The sequence below is a fragment of the Nerophis ophidion genome, linkage group LG03 (assembly GCF_033978795.1).
Source record: "Nerophis ophidion isolate RoL-2023_Sa linkage group LG03, RoL_Noph_v1.0, whole genome shotgun sequence".
Taxonomy (NCBI): Eukaryota; Metazoa; Chordata; class Actinopteri; order Syngnathiformes; family Syngnathidae; genus Nerophis; species Nerophis ophidion.
In genome coordinates, this window is record NC_084613.1 from 53617925 (window position 1) to 53635146 (window position 17222).

The 17222-nt window shown below is 37.8% G+C and overlaps 1 protein-coding gene across 1 annotated transcript in view; it reads left to right on the top strand.

The window, feature by feature from the left end:
- The window catches only part of clic4 (chloride intracellular channel 4), a 45738-nt gene that overhangs the window by 4534 nt on the left and 23982 nt on the right, over window positions 1–17222 (top strand). The window lies entirely within an intron of this gene.

Genomic DNA, 17222 nt, shown 5'->3' on the forward strand with positions numbered 1-17222 from the left:
AAACGGTGCCTGTAAGATGGCAGTAAAACGGCTGGCTAAACAAAACAGAAGTCATCATCATGGACCCATAGCTGCAAAGGCTAGCTCCCCAATCAGCTAAACGGACTCGTTAACGCCACGGCGACGTTTTGGTGAATTTACAAAACCCAAACAACACAAAAGATTGCCATTGTAAATGAATACTAACACATACACTTGTAAACATGTTGATATATTTGTCAATGCTAACTACACTAACTTGATTACATTTCAATAGCACAATCAAAAATGTATGAAAACACTCCTACAGACATCAGAAATGGGACAGTTTTGTAAGTATGAATTAGGGCTTGCTGATATGGCAAAAAAATGGTCACGGATCCTATTTTCATATCATACGATCTTCATTAATATAAAAAAATGTTTTCTAAATTACAGTCGGATAGTCCCGTGCAGGAATATAGCAAGTACCGTTGCATCACTACTTTTTACTATTGCAATATCTTGTAACAGACATTTCTGACATGTTTGATCGCGGTAATATATGCTCAGAGCTAACAACTGTCATTTTGTTCATATGTATAATTGGGCTTACTAGAGGTGCCGAGGTACAGGTAACCCACGCTATTTCTTTTTCGGTACATTTTGTGGGAGTAGGACAACTTTTTTATTTTGCTTTCATCAAAAAGTGAATTCTGCAGTAAACTAAGTATCTCTGGTGTACTGCATACTACAAGACTTATTGAGTTAACATTTAAATGGTAAATAGGTTATACTTGATTAGCACTTTTCTACCTTCAAGTCCGCATTCAGGGTGCACTGCAGCAGATAGTGAAACTTAAGCCGCTGCTCCTTGTAAGTGTTGTTTCTTTATTTTGTTAATCTGGGCTGCAGTTCTAGTTGTGTAAGTGGAAAGAGTTTCAACATTGATTGAACATTAATTCCGTTGTGACGATCAAGCCTGATTTTCGTGCGGCGTAACGGGAGGTCGCGCATGTACACGAACACCAAACACTTTGACGAAAACACACGCAAACGTACACACACAAACATTCACAGACACACACAGGATCATGATCAATAAAAGTGGAATGTTTCGTGCATGATTATACTAAGCATAGTTGCTTCCGTACTGTTTACTACTGCGGTAACTTCTAACAGACAGTTCGCCATGTTGGATCGAGGAAATATGCGAACAGCTGATCCCTGTGATCAAACTCAAATGAATCGTGATTGATGATCAAGATCATATATTCGCACAGCCCTAGTATGAATTGTTTGTTACATTATAAAAGTTAAAAATGTTGCCTGGAATGATGAATGAAGAATCCTTTCAAGCAGAAACAGTGCAGACGAATACTTCCAGTGAACGAAACTGAAAGTACATTTTCAACCCTTAACACCTGCATCCAAAGATGGTGCCGTAGCACAAACAATAACAGACTTTTTCAGTGTCTGTCCGTGTTCTATGAAAACTATTTGTTGAATGCAAAACATTATGGCCATTAACAAAAAAAAATCCATAAATTAGCCGCACTATTTTATAAACTGCAGGGTTCAAAGTGTGGGGAAAAGGCTTATTGTACAGAAAAACAGTAAATGAAAGTGGAGTGGTAATTTTTTTTGGGGACACAAATATGTTCCTATACGTTTTGCCTTGGAGACTTTGTATGTGTGAGTGATATGCAAGTATAATTATTTGATACTTGTTTATGTTGACATATGTGATTTTTTTAGACTGCAATATTGTTTAATGTAGGATTCTCATTAGGTATGTGTAGCTTGTGTGCTTAGCTGTTGTGTAGTTGCTGGCTCCTAGTAGCCTATAGCATATCCTGTTTAGTTTTTGTAAATGACTTGACCAAAACACAAGTTAAAACCAACTTTATGTGTCCCATTGGAGGACGAAGAGGGTAGCTGGCTGTCCAGATTTGCAGAAGTCAACAAGCTAGAGGCTTGCTTGTCTCGGATACTTTACATGCAAACTGATATAATCCGATGCTGATGTTCCCTTTGATACTGAACTACACTGTACAAAGGGATGGGTAGCAAATTTGGTACATTTTTAAGGCACCGACCAAATCTTGTTGTGTGGGCTACCGGGTATTGATCCTTATAAAATCAAACAGTACGACATTTCAATACCTTTTTGTATTGAGATTATGCACGTGATGTCACGCCAAGTTGCAGACACAATCGGTGTTCAAACACTTGGGGAGCAAAGCACTCGAGATCACTAAGAGCAGACTCAGACTACTTCTAGGTGATGTTGCAATTTTCATTGCCATCGAAGCACTTATGCCTGATAGAATACGCTTGAACGTACAGTGTGGCTCCACTTTTCAAAATATTCTAGTTCGATGCTAGTTTATGGATTAGTGATTGATATGCTACTGATTAGCATAAGCAATTATATATGGGGATTTTAACACTTCTAAATTTGGTATTGAAATCTTTAAATCAAACAGCTGGTGTCCAATAAGTACAATACTTACAATACAAACGCTTTTTAGGGTGCCATCTAGTGATATGCTAAATAATCACTTTTACTAATATATTCAAACACAGTGTTACTGTTCAAACTGTGTAATGTTACAGTGGTCAAACATATTAAATATGCTTGTTGATAAAAACTTTTGCCTTTTTTTTAATGAATATTTAGGCCAACTATGATACTGTATTTTACTGTTGCTCATTATGGTGGTACTTAATGAAAAAAGGTTGAGAACCGCTGACCTAATGTCTTGGAATTCCAAGTACATGCAAAGTCAACAATACAATACTTCTCAAGGAGACTCAGAAGTGTAAGGAATCAAGATTTAACATAACATCCTAGCTACCCGGTATTAGTACTATTTCGATACAAATGGGAAAGGTGCCGATCCCTAACTGTACATACAGTACGCTACACACATGTTGGAGATAATTAGGAATTATTTACATTTGAATATGAAACTGTTCAATGTTTCAATAAAGCAATGTCTTACAAAATTCAAAAGTATTAATTTGTTTTCCATCCATCTCCGTACCAACTGCAACTTGCTGGTGACACTAAGCTCAGTGGACACTTACCTCCTAAGAACATTCTGTTTAAAGCCTCACAATCTTGAGGTTCTGTCAAATCCTGACCAGCATGATGACATTTAAATTGCAATTGTAATTGAACAAGGGCATTAATTTCTTGATTCATAGATCACACACCACCTGTATTGTTTGCCATTCAAGTCCTTGATGGAGAACAGCTAAATGGGTTGTACTTGTATAGTGCATTTCTACCTTTTTTTTTTTTTTTTTTAAGGAACTCAAAGCGCTTTGACACTATTTCCACATTCACCCATTCACTGATGCTAGTACTGAGATAGTTTGACATGTGCATGCAGAAGTCCATTGATCGTTTTTGTTTTTGGGTAACGCTTCTCCATGACAAAGGTGAATCATAAAACGGGAAATGGCGGACTGAATTATTGTGTAAGTGTATTTGATTTAATGTAAACAAACATGTTGTCATCCTTGGCCTGTTCGGCAGTTTCATTGGTCTGATGACACAAGACTAAATGTATTGGCTGCATGGGAAGCACGTGAACTTGTAAAATTTCATGAATAATCTGCAGCATTGTATAAAGCTCAGGGTTCAAAGCATTGGAAAAAAGAAGGGGCTTATACAAAACCCAAAATCAGTGAAGTTGGCATGTTGTGTCAATCGTAAATAAAAACGGAATACAATGATTTGCAAATCCGTTTCAACCTAAATTCAATTCAATACAGTGCAAAGACAAGGTATTTAATGTTTGAACTGAGAAACACTTTTTTTTTTGTGCAAATAATCATTAGCTTTGAATTTAATGACATCAAAACATTGCAAAAAGTTGGCACAGGGCCATTTTACCACTATATTACATCACCTTTCCTTTTAACAACACTCAGTTAACGTTTGGAAACGGAGGAGACCAATTTTTGAAGCTTTTCAGGTGGAATTCTTTCCAATTCTTGCTTGATGTACAGCTTATGTTTTCTCCGTTGTCTTATTTTACGCTTCACAATGCGCAACACATTTTCAATGGGAGATAGGTCTGGACTACAGGCAGGCCAGTATAGTACCCACACTCTTTTACTACGAAGCCACGGTGTTGTGACACGTGCAGAATCTGGCTTGGCATTGTCTTGCTGAAATAAGCAGGGGCGTCCATGAAAAAGACGTTGTTTGGATGGCAACATAGATTGCTCCTAAACCTATATTTACCTTTCAGTATTAATGGTGCCTTCACAGGTGTGTAAGTTACCCATGTCTTGAGCACTAATACACCCCCATACCATCCCACATGCTGGCTTTTGAACTTTGCGACTATAAGAATCTGGATGGTTCTTGTCTTCTTTGGTCCGGAGGACATGACGTCCACAGTTTCCAAAAAATATTTTAAGTGTGGACTGGTCAGACCACAGAACAATCATCCATGAGATCTGCCCAACAAAGTCGGCAGCGTTTCTGGGTGTTGTTGATAAATGGCTTTCACTTTGCATTGTAGAGTTTTAACTTTCATTTACAGACGTAGCGACAAACTGTAGTTACTGACAGTGGTTCCTTAGCCCATATCCTTTACACACTGATGTCGGTTTTTGGATGCAGTACCGCCTGAGGGATCGAAGGTCACGGGCATTCAATGTTGGTTTTTGGCCATGCTTATTACGTGCAGTTATTTTTCCAGATTCTCTGAACCTTTTGATGATATTATGGACCGTAGATGGTGAAATCCCTAAATTCCTTGCAATAGCTTGTTGAGAAATTGCTAAGCAAGAAATAACTACAAACACAATAAAACAATCATTTACTGTACAATGTTTGCTCTTACTGGGATGCCGACTGAAAAAGTGTTTGTGTCTTCCCATTTAGATGTAGAAAAATCATCATCCCCATGCAGTTTAAAAAAAAAAAGTTGGGCACAAACAAGCATCTTTTTGTGTCTTTCTGGCAATCACTGGGTCGAAGTTGAATGTCAAAGTTGACCGTCTCTTTTTATGTCCACAGCCTTCTACTATACAGGAGAGAGGCATGATTTTTAATCAGGCACAAACTTTTACCAATTCAGTCAGAGGCGAAGCAGCGGCTCAGTATGTCAATAGCTCTGCGTTAGCGCTGATAATAACACTATCGCTAATACTTGGTTAATGTTCAGGGCATGACATGTAAATAGAGTATTGTAGGTGGTTTTGGTATTTTTTTTCAGAGGGCTTTATGGGCTCAATAGATTACTTCCATCAGCTTTATTGTAAGCCAACTTGTACTTGCTGCATGTTACAAATTAGAATGCATAAAAAAGATGTGTTCTTGTCTTACATGGGGATTGTGACTGATAGGCAAAATGCCAAAATACGTATTTGAACACGCCTATTTTTCTTTTTATTCATTAGTTAGGGGATGAGCTAGAAATAATAATTCTTTACCATACCAAAACATTTTTGGAAACTCTTTTAGCTTACATTTTGGTAAAGGCCCTTTTCTGTTCAAGCGTGACACTGCTCCAGTGAATAAATACCCATCTATTAAGGCATAGTTGGAGGAAGAACTTGAGAAACCTGACTGCAACCCTACAAAACACTTTTGGGATGAACTTGAACTCAGGTCTTCTCGTTCAACATCATTGATCTCAGACTTTACAAATGTTCGTCTGGATGGATGATAAAACAAATCCCACAGATAAGCCCATTCAGAAGACCAAATGCAAAATGTTTTTTTTGTCTCATTTCAGTTTTGTAGGCAAATCTGCTATGATTTGTATTTGTTCTTTTTACTGAATGCCAATATTAGGTTGGCTTGGTGTGATAATATGGCCTGGCTTTATACATATTCAAACGGTTTTGATGCCACAAGTTAAGTTTGCATTTTTTCTTTGTATTTGCACTAGAGACAAGTCCACATCTATTATTAATGCATCTGGTCTTATTGTGCTGTGTAACACAGTATTGTAGATGGTCCCAGTCATGCTGGTTGCCATAGGGGCAGTTGCGGCTGATTGCACCCATACTCTCCACATACAACATTGTTAGATATGTGTGCTACCAGCCACATATTAACACACACAAGCACTGTATGTCAAGCACAAGTTTGCACTGTGAGTGATTTTGAGAGAGCATATTTTAACCATCAAAAGCGGCCAACTAGTCTAAAGTAGAAAATCATTTTATTGATCCTGCTAACGATCCCTGGAATGTTTGGAGCAACAATTGTTAAACGTTGCTATAGGAACACTTATGTTGGTACTCATCTTTAAGAGAGTGAAGGTTGGTGTTTATTGTGTTGGGTTGTACATTTCCGTGATGATATTATTTAAAAAAAGACTGACAATTGTTGACTTCATCCAAGAATAGTGAATTAAATATTGTCCACAGCCTATTTGCTATATACTGAAGCTAGAGACTCTCATTTATTCATGTTTTGAGGTGTGAACGGAATTCCTTCTGATTTATAAAGACTACTGCAGTGTTATACAGTATATTCACAGGAATAATGACTCAAGGCATTTACCAAAACCATTTTCAATGGTTAATAAACTATGAATGAATCAGAAGAGAGATTTTTTTCCTCTACGTCTGTTTTCATGTTTTGAGTCCCCCACAATCGCACAAATCCCGGCCAATAGTGCAAGCTACTCAACATCTGTGAGATGCATGTATGTCTGAATGGCATATTGCCATTCCGTGCTTGTGTATGTCTCACTCGTACTATTGAGATGAAAGCTTAAAATATACCTGAAATAAATGGAAAAAGATGCTCTACTTTGATCACAGAATCTTTTGATCATCAAGAGAATGATTAGGATTAGTCTGAACAATATCCAAGGGCATCTAATTAAAATCAAGGTAATTTTATAGTTTGTATAAAAGTCTAGAAGGTAGTGAAAGTGAACAACATGGTAAGAATCATGATAATATCATGCAAATTGCCACCACTACAACAAATATAAACTTTTTACTGACGTTCTGACCGCTGTTTCAAAAGTCCTACAAATAGAATTATTCACACAGAACTGAGCTATAGGTTTGTGTTACTACCAGACTTGACCTTGTGACTTTTTTATGGAAACATAATGACCCTTGTTGGGTGGTTATTGTGTTTCAGTCGATGCAGTAGTTCCAAATTGTTAGTTTTGCATGTGACTATAGCTTTTACCAGTCTGCTAATCATTTATCATTTAGCAATACCATGTCTAAACTGTTCTCCTTCTTTCTAGATATGTCATTCCTCTATACATTGGGTTGTGTGCGAAATAACCAAGAGCTGATTTTTTTCTGTTTAAATAAGAAAATCAGTAGAACAGTTTGTTTTTCTCAAAAGCTATAACAATGCTCATGTCATCATCCTGAGTGTAGGGGGCAGAGATTAATGGCTTGTCCTTACTCCAGTGCTTGCATTTTCTTTTATAGTTTCACCTCTGGCACATTTGACTGGCTTTCTGGACACTGGACCCAATATATTGTGCATCTGAAAATGTATGTTTTTTAACTTTTAACTTTTGAAAGGTTAGGTCATTAATACAGAGGGTGATTCTGTTTAGCCAAATCTAAGAAATTGAGTTGCACAAAAAAGCAAATGCAATCTCGAATCAGACAAACATTCAATTTAATTTGATAGTGATTTCAGTTATGGAACTGCATCACAGGCTAATGCTGATTGTTTTCCCCACCGACTGCCATCACACCTGACAAAGTTTGCAGGCGGAGTGATCGCACTAATATTGTCCCAATATCAATATTTGGGTATCGGTTCGTACCACTAAATATGTCATTATTGGCTTTATTTTAACAGAAAAGATTATGACAGGTTAACCATACTTTTGTTATTGCAATCAAACAACAATTTTAGCATTCAACAAGTCAACCATGAATAGATTTACGTGGACCCGTCTTAAACAAGTTGAAAAACTTATTCGGGTGTTACCATTTAGTGGTCAATTCTACGGAATGTGTACTGTACTGTGCAATCTACTAATAGAAGTTTCAATCAATCGATCAAAAAAAACATAGACAACTTTTCTTTAATGTATAAGTAAACATACGGGTTACAAAGGCCCTAATTCGGCTGCTTATGTAAGCAGTTAGATATTGCCTTTTCTGATTGCATTGTTTGGTCAAAATTATGAAGGACAAGCGGTAGAAAAATCGATGGATGGAGTATTAATCCACCTAATCATTTACTATTAATCTCTGGTTACTTTCTGTTTTAATGTGTTCTATCTACACATCTGTTAAAATGAAATAAGGACTTAATTATTTGATGTTTGGATACTTAACATACACTTTAGGTGAGACTATACATTTTGTGTATTGATCCGATACCAAGTATTTACAGAGTTATACAGTGGTAATAATTAAAGTATTCCTCAGTTCAAGAACTTCTTTCCTGAGTTTAGAAAATATTTAAAAAATTACACAAGATTTTGTGATAAAAACAAAAAAACCAATAATTGATCATTGTAGTATTGACTATATACGGCTCTTGTACTTTGTATCGGTAATCGATATTTGTATAGATCCACCCATTTTTTTTTTACTTTCAGGAGCGCTAGCTTGCTCTTAGCGGTTAGCTATTGTATCCTCTTACAGTGTGATGCGTGGTTAGATAAGATATCCAGTTTTTTTTTACATGGCGGCGGGGATTAGTTATGTAGAAATAGCTAAAACATTGTTGAGGGATGTTAGTCGCGAGCTAGCTATGTTAATGTTTGAAGCTTTACCTTTATTGTGAGTTTTGAAGTCAAAATATGTCCATTACCCCTATTCTGTCTCCATAATGTTTTCACTCGTAAGTGCTCTTATGTGTGTTGACTCACATGTGCCTGGTTTCAAATGTATGAAATATTTTCCTTTGTTCTATATGTTTCTATCAAAGTATCTTGTCAACGGTAATTCAAGGACCTTCCATGAAGAGCAGCAAAAAGACCATTGGATGTTTTTTTAAAGCAGAGCAAGACAATGAGGGGTCTTGTTGATGGAAATAATACTAATCAAAAGCTTAAACACATACATTGGTTTGTGCATGCAATATCCTTTTAGGATTGAGATTAAGATCTAGGCCGATATTGTCGTGATTAAAATGTTTTGCTGAATTTTGCAGTGAATAACTGTCCAGGAACAGTCTTACTTGCAACTGGTAACCCAAGACTGAAATAGGCATTTATGGTCTTCTCTTACTTCAACCACCTAAAGTAAGCTTAGAAAAACAGATTAAAGGCCTTGAAGGTTTGATAGGAATTTACAGCAATGTTTGTTCATGGCGTATTGTGTTGATCCTCATCCACTGATATGTTTCTGTGACATCACCTCTCTGCAGGTAGATGTGTATTTATGATCCCACACGAGTAGAATATTCTTACATTTTATGCAACTCGGTCATTTGCGACACAATCCAGTCTGCTTGTATGTCAGGCTTGTCCTTATCCAAGAGGAGCTTTAGCACAAATAGTAATGTAAAAACAATGTGTTGTGTACCAAAACATTGAGGATAAGATTAAGGGGTTAACTTATCTTCACTGAACTTTAATGGACAAAATGCACTGATGGCTTTGTTTTCTCTGAAACTCTGGCAGGCTGCATCTTAAGGCCAGCAATTTCAAATGTATACACCCCAATAACTGTGTCTATGTCACCAACATAGATTGTTTTATATGAAATGGATTATTTATGTGACTATATAAAGTAAGAGAAATGTTAGAATACACTTGCGAATAGTAATGTGCGATATGGACAAAAAAATATATATCTTGATACAGGTAATTGTTATAAAAAGATATGTATCACTTTATACCATATTTTCTGGAATAAAGTGTGCACAGATATATAAGCTGCTAAGGGTGTATTTATTTTTTATTTTTGAATGAATCACAATTCTTATTTCTAATGGTTCTTAATCGATTAAACAAATCAAAAATCAATGAATATATATGTAAATTAGGGGTGTAACGGTACACAAAAATTTTGGTTCGGTTCATTTCGGTACAGTAAGAAAAAAACTAAATATACATTTTTTGTTTATTTATTTACCAAATTTGTAAACAATGGCTTTATCCTTTTAAAATTGGGAACACTATAATAATTCTGCCCACGTTAATCCACATTAAACTGCCTCAAGTTTTTGCTTAGATTAAATAAAATGACAAAACCTTTCTTCTACATATAAAAAGTGCAACATTAAACAGTTTCAAGTCAACTCATCAGGCTTAATTTATCACAGCATTTGGGAAGCCTGTAGTTGACTTTTATTATGTAAATGTTATATTTGTATCAACATGTGATAGCAGGGACCCTGCCATTCAGGGTCCATGTGTGTGTGTGTGTGTGTATATATATATATATATATATATATATATATATATATATATATATATATATATATATATATATATATATATATATATATATATATATATATACACACACACACATACCGTATTTCCTTGAATTGCCGCAGGACATATAGTATGCGCTTGCCTTGAATTACTGCCTGGTCAAACTCAGTTCGCAAAATAATTAGCGCATGCTTAGTATTACCGCCTGGTCAAACTCATGACGTCACGAGTGACACTTCCCCTTTCATGATTTTCAAAATGGAGGAGGCTGATTTCAATACCGGTAATTTGAAATTCGCTAAAGGGAAGAAGATTAAGAGCTATTCAGTAGGATTTAAGGTCCAAGCTTACATCACACTCAAATTTTTACAGCATGCCGAAGTGAGAAGAGGTTTTAAAATAATTAGTGCATGCTTACTTTTACCGCATGCCTTTGGTAAGCGCAGCAGTGAAAAGAGGTTTTAAATTAGCGCCCTGGCGGCAATTCAAGGAATAAATAAAGTAATATCTAATCTAATATATATAACACTTTTTTTTTTTTTCTGCAAATCTGTACTGTCCAGCCACTCAGGCAGATCATATTGTTGATATAGCTGTCCATATCTACTGTACAGATTTACTTTAGAAAAGATAAGTGTAGGATACTTCTCTTGCTGCCCTATTTGTATTTGACTTCATTAAATGTTTGGGTTGAATTTTATTAAACAAAACCAATTTTCTTGGAGGCTGAAGGAATGTAGCTAATCATAAACATGGCGCCCAATGTGATTAAAAAGTATTAATTTTAAATCGAGAATCAAATCGTTACCCCCAAGAACCGAATTGAATCGAATCATGTGGTGCCCAATGATTTACAGCCCTATAAGCCGCATCCACTAATTTCTACAAAAAATAAATGCCTCTCAACATATTAGCCACACCACAGATTTATGTTGTGGAATGAGTTATTTCGACATAACTATTTGGTAAATGTTGATTTAAATACCTTAATTGTTTCCAAACAGTGTCAGTTACATGTCAGTAAAACGGCTGCTCAAACAAAACAGAAGTAATCGTCAAGGACCTACTAGCCGCATAAGCTAGCTCTCCAATTAGCCAAACAAACTCAAAGAGTCCACAGTAATGTTTTGGTGTGTTTATGAAACTGAAACAATACAAAAATAATGCCATTGTAATTAATAATGCTAACAAAGACACTCGTAAATGTGTTGGCATGTTTGTTAATGCTAACAACGCTAGCGTTAGTAAAGTATGATGGCACGTACAAATTTGCATGAATACGCTACTACAGACATCGCTGGGCCCGAGCTCATCTAAGATGGACTGAGGCAAAGTGGAAAAGTGTTCTGTGGTCTGACGAGTTCACATTTCAAATTGTTTTTTGGAAGCTGTGGACGTCGTGTCCTCTGGACCAACGAGGAAAAGAACCATCCGAATCATTAAAGGCGTAAAGTTCAAAAGCCAGCATCTGGGATGAGAGTATATTAGTGCCCAAAGCATGGGTTACTTGCACATCTGTGACGACATCATTGTTGCTGAAAGGTACATACAGGTTTTTGAGCAATATATGTTGCCATCCAAGCAACGTCTCTTTCATGGACGCCCCTGCTTATTTCAGCAAGACAATGCCAAGCCACATTTTGCACGTGTTACAACAGCGTGGCTTCGTGGTAAAAGAGTGCGGGTACTAGACTGGCCTGCCCGTACTCCAGATCTGTCTCCCATTGAAAATGTGTGGCACATTATGAAGCGTAAAATACTACAACAAAGACCAACTTAAGCTTTACGTCAAGCAAGAAGGGGAAGTAATTACATCTGAACAGCTTCAAAAATTGGTCTCCTCAGTTCCCAAATGTTTACTGAGTGTTGTTAAAAGGAAAGGCCATGTAACACAGGAGTAAAAATGCCCCCGCAGCAACTTTTTTGCAATATGTTGCGTCCATAAATTTTAAGTTAATGATTATTTGCCCCCAAAAATTTATTTCTCTGTTCAAACATGAATTATCTTGTCTTTGCAGTCTATTCAATTGAGTACAAGTTGAAAATCATTGTATTCTGTTTTTATTTATTATTTAAACAAGGTGCCAAATTCACTGGGTTTGGGTTTTGTAATTAAAGCACTTATTGATACATTTACACAATTATTATGTTTTGAACTAAAATATTGCTAAAAATTGTCCAAAGATGTATTACACCGATAAATGTGAGGATTTTTACAATTGAATAAATAATTTAGTAAATTTTATTTGATGCAAAAAGCACACACTCTATAGTGGTAAAATAAGTGTAAACCTAAACTGAATTAAAAACCATTACAACAGAAAAACTTAATTACATTTTTTTATACTGCTGTTATTTAATTGTATTCTATTATTTGTTTGTTTGTACCCATTTTTTAAACTATATTTAAATTAGATTTTTGGTGGCACATTAAATACTCATATTTTTTCAATTAATGAATGATTGTTTTATTAATCGTTATTATAGAATCAAACAAAATAATTGTTCTTATTTCTGCCATAATTGTTCAGCTTTATGTTGCACTGTAGTTAAGCTGGCAGTTTCCTTCTGCGTTTATGTAGGCCAGAACAGTAGTCCTGTGCCTGACGGGATGTCTGGAGGTTTCCACTGAGTGAGGTCACCCTGACTCATGGGATATGATGGGCCTGCCGTGATCTGGAATGATTGGAATTGTACTCCTGCTCATCTTTCTGGCCATGGATGGGTTTAGGGACAAAGTAATCATCACCCATGGGAGTTACTCATCAAAAGCCAACTGTATTGGAACCAACATATGAAACTTACTCACAATATGACCTGATTCAAGATTTGGTAATCAGAAAATTCAGCTCAATTATAGTACTTATAATACTTGTTCCGCTGTTGATACAGCTGCTGCCTGCGGTCAGTAAAGTTTTTTAATATGCTTAAAAGGCTGCTTTGGCTGTTTTGGTTATGCTTCTTATCAGCGACATATCAAACAAATCACCATTGTAATACCTTTTTGTCTGACCAAAAATGTTCTGTTGTACAGTAAATTCTTTTTTATTATGATGAGCCTTCTGCGATGAGGTGGCAACTTGTCCAGGGTGTATGCCGCCTTCCGCCCGATTGTAGCTGAGATAGGCTCCAGCGACCCCAAAGGGAATACGCGGTAGAAAATGGATGAATGGATGATGAGTTATGTTGTGGGAAGGTTGATTTGGAACACTAATTGGCCTTAGTGTGTGAATGTGAGTGTGCATGTTGTCTGTGTATCTGTGTTGCCGTGCGACTTGTCCAAGGTGTACGCCGTCTTCCGCCCGAATGCAGCTGAGATAGGCTCCAGCGCCCCCCGAGACCCCAAAAGGGACAATTAGTAGAAAATGGATGGATGGATGTTGTGGGCAGCACGGTGAAACATGGGTTAGTGCATGTCCCTCACAATACGAAGGTCCTGGGTTCAATCCTGGGCTCGGGATCTTTCTGTGTAGAGTTTGCATGGTCTCCCTGTGACTGCGTGGGTTCCCTCTGGGTACTCCGGCTTCTTCCCGTCTCCAAAGACATGGACCTGGGGATAGTTTGATTGGTAACACTAAATTGGCCCTAGTGTGTGAATGTGAGTGTGAATCTTGTCTGTCTATCTGTGTTGGCCTTGTGATGAGGTGGTGACTTGTCCAGGGTGCACCCCGTCTTGTGCCCGAATGCAGCCGCGATAGGCTCCAGCAGCCCCCGCGACCCCGAAACGGACACGCGGTAGTAAATGGATGGATGGATGATTCATGTTGTGATTTTTTTTCTTTGTATTCTACATAACACGAAATGGTGGTTCTTTTGTCAATATTGTTCATCATTTATATTTTACAGACAATCTTCAAGCCTCTTTCTTAACATCTTTTCAGGATGTGCTGTTTTGTGGGTGGTCTTATTTACGTGCCTCCGCTTTGAATTGGTCTTTTTCCCGTCAGCCATGTTGTAGTTTTAGCGCTTCCATATGGTGTCTCCTGACATATACATTAGAACTACCGGTATATGCTACTTTGTATCATATGGCAACAGAAAAGGATGCATGTACATGTATGAGTCATTCTGCCCCACAACAAGATGGTAAAGAAAAATAAGATAGTTGGTGACTATGTCGGATTACAATGGTGGACTCGGGCAAATTTCTTTGGGTAAACGTTTGCCATATATAGAGAAATCCGCTGACTTACCGTATTTCCTTGAATTGCCGCCGGGGCGCTAATTAATTTAAAACCTCTTCTCACTCCTGCGCTTACCAAAGGCATGCGGTAAAAGTAAGCATGCGCTAATTGTTTTAATACCTCTTCTCACTCCGGCACTTACCAAAGGCATGCAGTAAAAATTTGAGTGTGATGTAAGCTTGGACCTTAAATCCTACCGAATAGCTCTTAATCTTCTTCCCTTTATGCGATTTCAAATTACCGGTATTGAAATCAGCCTCCTCCATTTTGAAAATGATGACAGGGGAAGTGTCACTCGTGATGTCACGAGTTTGACCAGGCGGTAATACTAAGCATGCGCTAATTATTTTGCAAAGCTAATTTGACCCGGCAGTAATTCAAGGCAGGCGCATACTATATGCCCTGCGGCAATTCAAGGAAATGCGGTAACTAGAGACAAATATGTCACTAGTTACTCAAACGGCTCATTTGGAGCAAGTGTGAAGGGAGGCAAGATTGTTTGGGTCAAAATTTTTAGGACTATTTAGATCCCAAATACCACAGGTAATAAAAGTTGGTTTTGCATAGGATTACATGTCAGTGATACTGTCTTAGTTGTTGTATAAGGGCATTCCATAATGCAGGTCAGGGTTGCAAGTGCAACAGTCGCAATAGGGGAGCCTATACTTCAGGTATCCGGCCAAGTCAGTTGCGAGACTTAATCCCTTCAGCGTCTCCCTGGTCTACCCCAGGGCTTTCTTCCAGCTGTGCATGCCCAGAATACCTCCCCACGGAGGTGTCCAAAAGGCATCCAGATTCTTACTCAATGCTAGAGCTACCTCAACTGGCTTCTCTTGATGCAGAGGAGTAGCGACTCTACTCTGAGCTCTTCCTGGATGACCAAGCTCCTCACCTTGTCCTTTAGGGAGAGTCCAGCCACCCTGCTGAGGAAACTCATTTTGCCGCTTGTACCCATGATCTTGCTCTTTTGATCACAACCAGTTCTATGAGCTTGTGAGGCGTAACCATTAGTGAAGGTAGGAACGTAGAGTGGCCAGTAAATCGAGAGCGTTGCTTTCCGGTTCAGCTTTTTTATCACCACACAACGGGCTGGTACAGCGACTGCATGACTGCCGATGTTGCTCCAATTCTTTTGTCAATAGTCTCCCTTCTTTAACATCTCCTCTATTGTAAATAATGATTGATCAAGCAGACAATTGTACCTTCATAGGGATGTTCTTCTTGCTGACTGAAGTACATTTATTCAGAGACAAGGACAGGCAGAGAATATTTTTAAGTTATTTATTTCAGGCTACTTACATATTGCCGTTATTTTTGTCTTTTTTATCACAGTCAAACAAAATACTGACATTATTTACAATCTGTTTTAATGAAATGTTATGTGGCAATCCAATCAGAATCTAAAACCAGGAGAATTAGATCGAATTAAGGTGTTCATATGTGTTTTTAAAAAGCTGTTTTTGTGCATTTAAATGTATTAGTGACTGTATTGCCTCATTGGTCAGCTAACATAAGTTAAACAATGCACACTTCTGTGTCCCGCTTCTGTCATTAGGCCAATACTATACCAGTCTGCATGCCTGTGTAGCAAATAGTAAGGGGCATTGCCATGAGGTTGCCATGGCTGCGCCCGTCCCAAATAAAAATCCCTGCTGTGTCACGGCTTCAGGAGGAAAGCTGCCAAGCTCAGTCGTCCTCCGCTCCTTATTCGGTCAAAATGTGGCCTGAACTTGCTGAGGAGCCCTCCCAATTTAAGAATATAAAGTATGTTGGGAGGGGTGAGCGCGGGCCGCCAAGTTACTAAATTTAGTCTGTGACTGAGTGGACCTTGCTTGGGCTGAACAGGATTCATTGTCTCGGTCTGCTCCCTCCTGCAACTTTGAACCACATTACCAGTCTATAAAAATGGCTTACGGTCATAAATTGATAACAATACTATACACTAGTAATACTAAGCCAAAAACATAGCTTTTGCATTTGTCAAAGTGTACATAAATAACGCAACAGCTGAGAAAACAGGTGGAGCAAGACAAGCATTTTATGTGCAAGCTAGTAAAAATGTTATAGGCTTTTTCTGGCGAAGAAGACTGATACCTTTTTGTTTTCGTCTATCATGCACGTAATCTCCAGGGGTAGATAAGAAAGGCTACATAGAAGATGGTACCTCGCTTTTCGTATATCCCACCCCCAAATTAATTCGATTTTTGACAAATAAATTATCCAGGAGTTTGATTTTAATACCCCCTGGCGTCTTGGTTTTTGTACGACCGAACATACTAGTGCATTTGCCCGCGTATCATTGCGAGGAGTCGAGTGCCCATGTTGCTGACTCTGTTTTGCGTTAATACAGTTTGTGAATCCAACTGTGTTTTTAATGTTTTCTCTACAAAACGTGCCTGTGTTATCTTGCTCTCCACTCCCCACCTGGACGCTCTGTTGCGCCTTTATGACACGTCCTCACTGATTAGGTATTCAGTTCTTTTAATTGCTAACTAACACAGTTACACCACAATATTCTCTAAATTGGAAGTAACATCACTTTGATGATAAAGAACCATCAAAATACAAAGGTGGTGCCCGTGTGGCTATTCCTTCCCCTCCCTCCTCGCCAAAAAGGCATGCCAGTTGAAGAAGCAGGGGAATATTTGGAGCACCAACAGTAATAATTTTGACATCAGTTTTTAATCTAGTTATAGTCATAGTCTTTTGACAAAAAATA